The sequence below is a fragment of the Botryllus schlosseri genome, chromosome 7 (genome assembly GCF_051294905.1).
Source record: "Botryllus schlosseri isolate E-star chromosome 7, Bs_hap1, whole genome shotgun sequence".
Lineage (NCBI taxonomy): Eukaryota > Metazoa > Chordata > Ascidiacea > Stolidobranchia > Styelidae > Botryllus > Botryllus schlosseri.
Genome location: NC_137242.1, coordinates 19115263 through 19126549, shown reverse-complemented (window position 1 = coordinate 19126549; position 11287 = coordinate 19115263). Strand labels below are relative to the sequence as shown.

General features: G+C 41.2%; 1 pseudogene; it reads left to right on the top strand.

The window, feature by feature from the left end:
* Positions 1-8173: 8173 nt before the first annotated feature.
* On the top strand, positions 8174-10173 carry LOC145443666 (protein unc-93 homolog A-like; annotated as a pseudogene).
* The last annotated feature ends 1114 nt before the right edge of the window (positions 10174-11287 follow it).

Here is an 11287-nt window from a genome sequence, read left to right as displayed (position 1 = left end):
CAAAGGCAATTTGAGGGTAATTTCTGACCGGCTTGCCGAGTATTAAATTTGATAAAATGACTACCAATCGAAAGCTAGCGTGGTACCGATTTCGAAAATTTCAATTTTATTCTGCTCGTGGACATGTACCGCCAAAATCAGCCTCGAATGTGGCATTGTAACGTAGTTTGGTATTTTGACGTAACCATATGCCGTCTACCTGCCATCTAATCATAATCGTCTCAATCGGTTGCGCAACAATGGCCAAAATACGCTTGCGGTTTACGCTACTTCTCACCTATACTCCCAAACGGCATCGTTGTATCACAATACCAAGATGCGTTAGAATGCACCATTCGAGGCTAGTTTTGGGGGGTTCCAGGACCATGAGCAGAATAAAATTTATAATTTCGCAATCAGTACTACGGTTTAGCTTTCTATTGATACCAATTTTATCAAATTTAATGCTCAGCAAGCCGGTCAAAAATTACCGTCAAATTGCCTTTGACCATATGTGTGACGTCGACCAATTTACCAGAGCCGTGAGATTTGCTTGTGTCCACACCATATAGGACACTATGATTGCACCTTGAACCGTGTGTTGATTGATCAGAGAGAAGCAGACATGGCGGCGCCTGTACGACAATGCTGTTCTCAAATCTGCATTGGCGAGAAATGGATTTGAAGTGACATTGCGGTCGTTAAAATACATTCATTAAATACGATTTATTCATTGTACATATGGATAAATGAGCGAATAATGTATCGATTCAGCAATCTGGCCAGCCAAGCACTGAATTTTCCTATATCCGGCTCGCCGGCTGGAAAAGTTGCCCGCCCCTGGCGTGTAAAGAGGAGGCATGCACAGCGCACACTGAATGAAAAGTAAAGAAGATAGTATAGAAAAAAGCAAGCGACAAAATTGGGTGGCATGTCATGGAAGGCGAGATCGATAGGTCAGACGTTGTCCGGTAATCTTGAGGATGGACTAGTATTCATTTAGTAGTAATTGCTTGTATTTCGACTTGAATGTGGACAATGCTCATCGGATGGCCGGCGGGATACTGTTCCACACATCAGGTCCGGCATATTTGATGGAGCCGGATATAGAACCAGTATTATATTCTTTCTGGTCGCATAAAAGCAACATATTTGAACTCCCCGCATCATTCATACTGTTGTGATGTCATCATTGGTGATACTCGATTCCATGCCTAAATGCTCGATCCAGAGTAGAATCTGGAACTCGATTTTGCCAAACACCTAGACGTGTCCGATACCAATTGCACAATTGTGAAAGAGATAGTAAATATGGGATATAATATCGGTATTTCAATGGGACGGGGTTTCAATATGGAACTTAAACCTCCCCAGCGTAGGGGAGACCGGGGACAAATGTAACTATGGGCAAATGTAACAATCGACCTCACCGCTAGTAGGATGGAGAAATCAGCTTGATATTTTAAGTGCGCATGCAGTAGTTATCTCTCCAATTATACCTGGAGTTACGTTGAGCTACGATCCGAAACCCCGGAATAATTCGCTAAGAACGAAATTTTTGACCCTTGAGTAAAGTTTTTATGGTCTGGTGTAATTTGTCTAGACGAATAGTACCTCAAGTAGTTACAACGTAATATATGTAGCTGGAAAAATGTTACTATAGTCTACCGTGATGATGGAAAGAATAGGACTTGCATCGCCGGGAAGGTACCATACTGAGACACTAATCATGGTCGAGCGTGTCAGGGGCAATCGTAACACTCTGTTACTTTTGCCCCGTTACAATATGTTATCAATTCTGAATGTTCATATGTTGGTATTACCATTCATCTACTGCAGAATAATCTTGCAACAGCCAGAAGTTCACCAGAACAGATACTACCTTGCGATACCAATTCTAACATGATAATCTGCCGAACCGGCCATACAATAGTTGTGATGTGAATCTGACTGTTCTGTTATTTTCGTGATTCAACCACCCTTTCTCATGTTGATCGACTTTTGGTGTGTCGAACTTCAATGGTCCCGACTGAATTCTCGTCCTCTGACTTTGATCATGGCCCACTTACATTTTGATATTTGATGTGAACAATTTATTTTAATTTTGTACACCACAGAAGAATGTCATTATAGCTTTGACGCCACACAATGTTGCGTCCTCGTTTTGCTATAATATCATCGGCCCATTCAACCAAGATATGTTAGCCAGGTCGGTTTCGCACCTTCGCAGGTGACCGAATGGCCAACCCATTATGCACGCTGAACAACAGAACCTTGGTAGAAGAGGCCGAATATGTGTAGGGAGATGATGGAATGAATGTGTTTCTTGTACACTTTAAGCTTGAACAAGACACGAAGGGTGATATTGCATTCAGATGCCATAAATGCGATGGGGCGTAGCCTGGAAGCGTTCAAACGTCTCTTCCTTTAGTTTCATGCAATATTACAATTTGTGCTTCCGTTTTCGTTGTTCATTTCGTTTGTGTTTAGTTATAAATAACACTGTTACAATTGCCCCGTACGGGTGGTACAATTGCCCCTGGGTACGGGGCGATTGTAACATTTGAGCAGCGATTTTTGCGACCCTAAATTTCCATGATTTATTGTTGATTGAGTTCCAATTTAGTTTTTATATCAACTATCGAGTTGTTGGCTTCCTTATATAAAACTTTGGAAGTGAAATTTCCACGAGAAAAACACGTAATGTTGGAAAATACAAAAAGTGTTACAATTGTCCCCGGTCTCCCCACTGCAAACGACGTAGACTCCACTGCAAACGACGTAGGCTATCACTAAAACGGGCACAATACCACTATACTGTTCGAGCCTGCAACCAATGATTGCCAAAACGGTCGTCTCATCACTATTCGTAATCATATGTATGAGTTTGCTGTGTGTCGTGAACACCATGCTTCTCTTGAGACTGCCTTATTAATGGCACACCCGGGCTCCCAGGAACACAGGTCGAGAATCACGGATCTAGTTAGATCTAATTCAGTAGCCTAAGTTTTAGTTGCGGATTTTATATGGTCGTTAGTTCTAGTTGTGAGTTTTACAAAGTGAGTAGTTCTAGTTTTAGTTGTAGTTGCTGACTTCAAAAATCTATAACACATTAGAAGAGTATTCATATTCCCGAAGCTTTTCGGCTGACACGCGCCAGGGGATACCGTCAGTAATAATGCGAGCTTTCAAATAACTGCTGTTAACAACAATAATCAGTTTCTCACGTGTCACGTCATCATAATTAGCGATACTGATTGTTGTTAAACATAGTCATTAGAATGCTCGCATTATTGCTGACGGTCCCCACCGATGAGGGCCCAGTGGATATACGCAGGTATAGGGTTACCATATTTTGGAAATCTGAAAAAAGGACACTTTCAGAATTGTCCGACTTGCAATACCGGAGAGGAATTCTCAAAAAACGGTAAATTTTTCTCACTTTGTGGTCCGTTGACTAAAAATAGGTCATCTTTCCCGCTCAGCGTCCAAAATACCGTTTTTTCCTCCACATTGTCAGGTGGTTGACTAAAAAAAGGTCGACTTTCCACCCATCTCCCTAAATGCCTGCCGGAGCGTCACTTCCGTGGTGCTGATTTACGGCATATCCGTCGCATTTTGCTATAAATATGACCTACATTCTCAAAAAAGAGGACTAAATCTCAGAAAATAGGACAAAAGGGCGTCCTCCCAGGACACTTTCAAAAAAGTCATAAATGGGGACAAATCCTCTTAAAAGAGGACTTGCGGTAACCCTAGACGCAAGTATCACTCTGCATGATGTTTGGGGTGTGTTCAAGTTGTTCTAGCGCTCAGGTATCATGTCTTTACTGTGTCTGTCGCTGATTATACCGATCGATAAATTCATTGTATTTTTAATTGCCAGATTGTAAAGAAGTGGTTCCCAAACTATGGGGCGCGATGCTGCGATCAAATGATTTTTTTTATATACTCGGTATCGCACTTATGCATCGCAATCGCAGGTATCATTTTGCATCATGTCTTGGTGGTGTTCAAGTTGTTCTAGCACTCAGGCATCATGTCTTGAGTATGTCTGACACCAGGGCCGTAACGGCACTTCGTCAGGCCCCCAAAAAAACTTTGGTCTTGGGCCCCCCATAGGGTTATAGATCGAACTTCTGAAGGGCTTCACCCCCCATACCCCTTCCTGCGATACACTGTTTATCGCTATTTATCATATTCATTCGGAATTTGTTTAGGGAAACAGCTTTCGTCGCCTAAGCGCGCTAAGCGTGCAAAATTTCTAGAATTCATGATTGAATCGGTCAGTATGACCGGGAATTGCATATATATTGTTATCAATTTTTATCTTCTCTCCGCTCACGTAATCAGATTTGCCGGTAGAGCTGAGTGAGGTGTGTTTGAAAAGGTAGAACCACTCAATAATAATTGAAAATCTTCGAGCGTATACCCGTTGGCAGGAACGAAACAGCACCTCGCCAGGCCCCCAGAAACGTGTGTCTTGGGCTCCCATAGGGTGATAAAACAACCCCCCATCACGTTGTTCGCGTTTGTCACGAAATCATCTGTAAAGTATCGTGAGTCAGGGCGAAGCGCGAACATTTTCGATAATTTATGATAAAATCGGCCAATCAGATCGGCGATTGCATATATATTATGCTATCAACTTATTGTCCTCTATACTCACGTAATTAGATTTACCGGTAGAGCTGAGTGAAGTGTCTTGAAAACGGGGGGGGGGGGCGTAAATAATAATTAAACATCTTCGGGCGGGCGGACCCGTTGATATGACTTCGTTATATGATGTTATTTCGTGACTTCCAGTCTGCTTTATCAAAAAAATATATAGAATCGCCCAAACGTAGGCTTCTAAACGAAGAGACGCACACGATTTCAAATTGGTATTTCTTCACTGGCATAAAATTTTTCCCAGCGGGATGGTATTTGTCTTGTGAGGTTCAGATTGCAAAGACAGGAACATTGAGCATGACTCGAACCAAGTCATATGACTCGAGACTCAGAAGGCCAAGACCGACATTTCATTGTTATTTCGAAGAATAGTAAAGTAACGACACTATTCGGATTTCGTCTGTTGGTAATAGTACTTGAAAATGCGACATGAAACTGCTAAAATGAGGAAAATTAGAATATTATAAATGCAAACCATTCGATATCACCAAACAAAGTTATAAAAAGTGGATTTAGCAAGACTTTAACCAGAAACTGGTCGGTCAACACAATGGCTTGGACTCGACTTGAGTCATAATACCATGACTCGGACTCGACCCTCTGGTCGCTGACTTGGACTCGGACTTGACTCGGTCATGAATTGAAAATGACTCGACTTGACTCGAGTCGAAACCACAAAAGTGAGATTGACTTGTGACTCGATGCCTTGTGACTTGGTTACAACCCTGGTCAGTGCTCAATTTTACCTATAAAATCAGTAATTTTCTTGTAACTTTTTTCCTGTTCATTTTTAAGAATAAGTTCTATGAAAGTGAGATAGAAACATGCTGCTTCTGCATCTTTTAGGCCCAAAACTACCTTTCTAGTGTAAGAGGTTATCAAGATATGGCGAAATTGGCCATTTTCGGCTCGTTCGGTGAAAGTGCACGACCACTAGAGGGTGTACGAACCCAAAATTATGATAGAATTTATTTATTTGCTACTTGGCACCCCATATCAAGATACTTTTTTGAAATTCAAAAATTTTCATTTTTCACTCCACCCTAATATACAATAGCAATCACGTCAGATAACTGATAAAAACCATTCTGTAATCGATTTCTGACCATCGCTCAAGATTCATCAGCGTGTGAACTCTATTTATGCCAAATTTCATCGAGATCCAATGTTCGCAACAAGGCGAGGTTACCAGGACACTTTTTAAAAATTTTCAAACTTGCAAAACCGGTGGAAAATCCTGAAAAATGGTAAATATTTCCCCACTTCGCGGTCGGTTGACTAAAAACAAAAAAGGTCATCTTTCTCGCTCAGCGTCCATAGTATTGTTTTTCCCTTCACTTTATCAGTTAGTTGATAAAAAAATGGTAAACTTTCCGGCTCAGTTCCCCAAATACCCGCCGGAGCGTTACTTCGGTGCTCATTTATGGCATCCGAGTCGAATATGGCCCATGATTTGACTTTCAGCATACCGGTACAGTCGAGGAATCGTCCGAATCGTAGCCAAATCAATGAAGTAACGTTTTTATTGTTTTTGTTGTTGTTTTTGCTTGTGATATTCATGGTGTTTGTCGAATACTATGGTTAATGGTCATTTACACCAGGTCAATATTCCTTATTTTAGATTCCGTATCTGCCGACTTGTAGCACGGCCCACTTCTAGGCTTTTTATAAGACACCACTTATGCGGATGAGATGGCGAGGAGGTTTTTATTATTCCCGCAATTACACGATTCAACAAGTGCTGTAGAGACTTAATTAGGCGTACGACTGACGAAGCGGTTGATCAGTGATTCCCAACCTTTTCGAATCATCGCCCTCTCATCAAGCTCGACACATATTTTCGCCCCAAAGCAGCTCAGAAGGAAACGCGCATGAAAGAGAGTGTGAATGCTCATTGCTCAATTGGCTCAATTGCAATAATTTCCAATTCGCTTGCGGTTTGCGCTGGTGCTCACCTGCTCCCAGACAGCATCGTTGCGTCACAGAGATGAGCATGGATTAGGATTGGAGAAAACCGGATTCGTGAAATTTTGCCGGATTACGATTGGATTGGGACTTCAATTTTTTATGGATTATGATTAGGATGGGATTTACCGATATTCGGGGAAATGTCCTGTGGCGAATGACGACGAAGTTTTTCGTCCTATCCAAGTTACTTCATGAGTTAGGCACTCATTATGCGTTTTATTTCTTTTAACAGAATTATATAGCCCAGTGGTCGGGAACCTATGGCTCGCGAGCCATATATGGCTCTTTTGGGTATAAAATATGGCTCTTTGGCATATTTTGAATTTTATACCTAATTTTATCGATATTGCAGCAACTTGTTAGTAAATTTTCTTAACGGCCAGAATAATTATCCTCGTGGCCGCATAAAATTGTATTTGAGAGGTCAAGGTAGTGGCGTATCGCGTATCCAGGGTTAAGGGCTCGGACCCCTTTACAAAATCCTCCAATTTAAGTTGCTGCTGTAGCACCAGTGACCAATATCCCTCGCGAATTTGATGTACCCGGACATCGCGTGCTGCGTAAACTTTGATTGGAAGTCCGAGTCCGAGCCCAAGTCAGCGAGCAGAGGGTCGAGGCCGAGTCATGGTGTTTTAACTCGAGTCCGAGTCATTGTCTTGACTGCTCAGTTCCGAGCTGAAGTCTTGCTAAAACAACTTTTTATAGCTCAGTTTGGTGATATCGAATGGTTCGCATTTATACTATAATAATTTTCCCCAGTTTTAGCAGTTTCTGGCCGCATTTTCAAGTACCAGTACCAATAGACGAAATCACTACAGTGTCGTTACTTTACTATTCTTCGAAATTACAATGAAACGTCGGTCTTGGCCATCTGGGTATCGAGTCACATGACTTGGTTCAAATGACTCGAGTCCAAGTCGAGTCAATACACAAATTTATTCGAGTAGAGTCATTCCTGTATCTAGAGAAAATGACTCGAGTCAAGTCGAGTCATGACTCGAGTCATTACAACCCTGGTGTATCGCAACGTTTCGTTACCGCCGAATACTTTAAGAATTGAGAAGTCGATAAGTATTTAAATTTTTGGAATCAGTGCGACAGTCACATTCGATTAATATCAGTTATAAGAAATTCTAAGCTACTTACGATGAATTGCGTTATCATTGCTGAGGCTTGGCCCGTTCGCATCTTACCTCTCGTTTCGAGCTTTATTTTCGAACAACATAAATACCAGTTTTTACAGAGAAAATGTGGCGCACAAGAGGAATCCCATGTAGTGAATTCCAATTAGTGCTGCCATGACGTCACGAATTTTCAATTGTGACGTAGCGGTTGATTGGCATGTATGGCTCTTTTGGAGTTGAGATGGAAAAAATAAGGCCAATATGGCTCTTCGGACAAAAAAGGTTCCCGACCACTGATATAGCCCTAAGATGTAGGCTTTCTAAGAGAAATTCCAAGTTTATATCAGATTAAAATTAAGATTCTAATATACAAAATTTATGGATTAGGACTTGGATTAGGATTTGAAGCTTCGGATTTGGATTGGATTAGGATATAAATTTCGAATCTGCTCATCTCGGGTAATGATACCACAACCGACATAAGGGATAGTATAGAGCACGGCGGCTATATAATGATCATTAACAGCCGTCATGTTTACACTACGATGAGCACTTTCATATACATCCTGATGTAAGATCACGTGATCAATATGACATCCGATTGTACTGTATCAAATTCAGGCCATTAGGCGAAACAACAAGGCTAGAGCCACATCATAGTTAATCAGGCAAAATGGTCTCGAGATGGAGATTGTTCGCACTGTCTATTGGATATGCGTTAGTTGTTGGCCCTCAGTCCAACTTGCTAAGCATGCAGACGAGTATCGATATAAAGGAAGAACTCGGATCAACGAGCGTCCTTGTATATCAGACACTTTGTGTTGTCACGATACTCTTCTACGTGCCTTGGGTTACAATGGTTGGAAGGAAGACGTGTTTGATCCTCGGTGAAATACCGTCTGCGCTATTTACATTGTCTATGTTCTATCCAATGTTTTGGACTGTCATGCCAGCTGCGGCCTTGATCGGTATCGGGGAAAGTATGACAGTTTCAGTAGCGGGGGCCATAGTTACATCACTAGCGGAGCAAACAGCTGAGTGTGATCGAGCAAAATAGAAACGAGGGTTTGTAGGATTTTTCTTGACGATATTTGCAGGCGGTCAAATAATATCTTGTGTCGTACCAGAATCTGTTTTGAAAAATGAGGGAAATAGATGGAATGTTACTACGAATGTAACTACTGACGTTTCCATGTGCGGACCCAGAGACTGTTCCATGGACTATGCGTTTCGGAACAGTTCAGATATGTTTGTGAAGCTGATTCCTACGACATCTTCCCTATACGTATACCTAGGAATATTTTCCGCTGCACAAGTCATCGGTGTACTAATACACGCATTAGCCATTCCAGGCAACGATACGAAGCAGTTGATTCATTACCCCGAACAGCAGCAACTACTATCCAAGGATGAAAGATACCACAAAGCAATATCCGACTTGAAAGATTCTTTTTTTCGATTGATCCGTCACATGAAATCGAAACTTCGTTTTGCGACCATTCTAGTTCATTTTCAGCATGGCCTGATCAATGGATTCATTTGGTCCGAATTCACAAGAGCCTACGTTTCTTGTACGGTGGGAGTTCAGCGCATCGGAGTGTTCCTCCTTGTATTATATATCGCAGCATTTCTAGCGAATATGATATTCACGAAACTGGACTTACCAATGCCGACGGCTTTTATTACTTCTTTTGTCTTAGAAGCTGTTGTATATTCCTTAGCTTTGCTGTGGCAACCCTTTCCAAACCACATTTTACTCTACATGCTTGCTGCACTATCTGGGATAACCTTAAGTGTTCGTCGATTGGTCTCATATTGGGTCGCTAGTGTATACTTTTACGATTTGGACTCATCTTATGTAATTCAGACTGGGTCTTGTGGTCTAGGGATCTGGACAGTCTACTTATGGACATATTTCTTTTGCGTGTATACCAAGATATGGTTAATGTTTCTCATTTCAATAATCACAACGATTTTAGCGATATTGGGCCACTGCCGATTTCGATATTAGTCCCTTTTCTACAAATCAAGTATAATTTGTCTGATTTGAGAATCATAACCACAGATTTTCAGCATTAACAGAGATTTCACAATGTCTTGCAGTATTTCTTCAATAATCTCCTATATATTTGCCGGCAGTGTTGTTTCATTTATATTCAGAATTCATTACTATTCTAGCTATCGCCGTAAAATTAGAAGTTTGCAATATAAAAAGGCCATTGAAGATATTTGCAGAGCGTTTTAAGCAATATCACCGATCAACACGATCGGGTTTCTTTAGGTCATTTTTTACGTAATTTGCGGCGCTGCATCCCAATCTGCATGGCGGTATTTTTGTTCTATCACATCACGTTTTTGAGAGAATGTATATGTCATGGGTTGGCAACCTATACAGCGTGGCAAAATATATCAATGTCAAAATATTACTAAACGGTGTGCCTATAATTTTTAGTTTTCTCATATTTATAGTTTCAAGCAGGGAATCCCATCAATGCCAACCGCTTATCTTAAGCTGGCAAAGATGTCGGTTATGCCAGCGGTTTCAAAGTAGGGATCGCTAAGAGCATATATTTTGATCGCTACCGTAGCAGAGCAATCGTTTAATGTACGTGATATAGTTACTTGATTTATAGCAAAAAGATATATTCGTGCTATGATTGATCTTCTGTGGTTGCTTTTGTCGTTCCTAAGTCCACTATATTCGGTATCATATCATATCGGTACCAAGAAGTGACATGCACAACAACACTGTAACGACGATAGGACTTGATCATGAAAATTGTGCCCACCCCTGTATCATACAAGTCTTGACAAAGTATTGAAATTATAGCGTCAATATGACTCCCTTGGCTCCGCGCAAAAGGCTTCCGAGTTCCGACCCCTCTCATCAACGAACGAAAAATAATCTTTAACCAGGACTACAACGTTAGGCAGCATTTATACGATCGGCACTCGGCAGTCATCATCATCAGAACATCGGTTCCGTACCGATGATCTATATCTACTAGGGATGGTGTGAACCCCCGAAAGGTTCAGGTTCGTGTGCCCGGGAACATATTTGAAAGGTTCTGTGTGAACGCAAACGTGAACTTTATGACGTCACGTGACGTCATATTGCTAATTCCAACCCTCAATTTCAGTAAAAGGATATAATAAAGTACACGATACCGAGCGACGATTAAGGTCATATTATGCCACAACGCTGAAGTACATGCTGAATTTGCCAAATGTATTAACTGGAGCAATCAAATGCTATATTTCGTCCATAAAATCAAATCTTTTGCCAACAATTTCGACGGGGGACTTGCAAGGGAATACAAGCTTACGCCGTTACGGTCTTGGCCATGAGGCCGGACAATGTATCCGCCCTTTGTAATTGCTACATAGATATTGAGTAGAGTGTAACACTGGTTTCTATACTAGCTACCGATATTACCCCAGAAACTAGTTATACAGTAGCCCACACCCCAATCGCATGGATTTGATTTTTATGATACAATAGACATGTCAAATCAAGAAATTATATAATTAGACAACGATGTAAT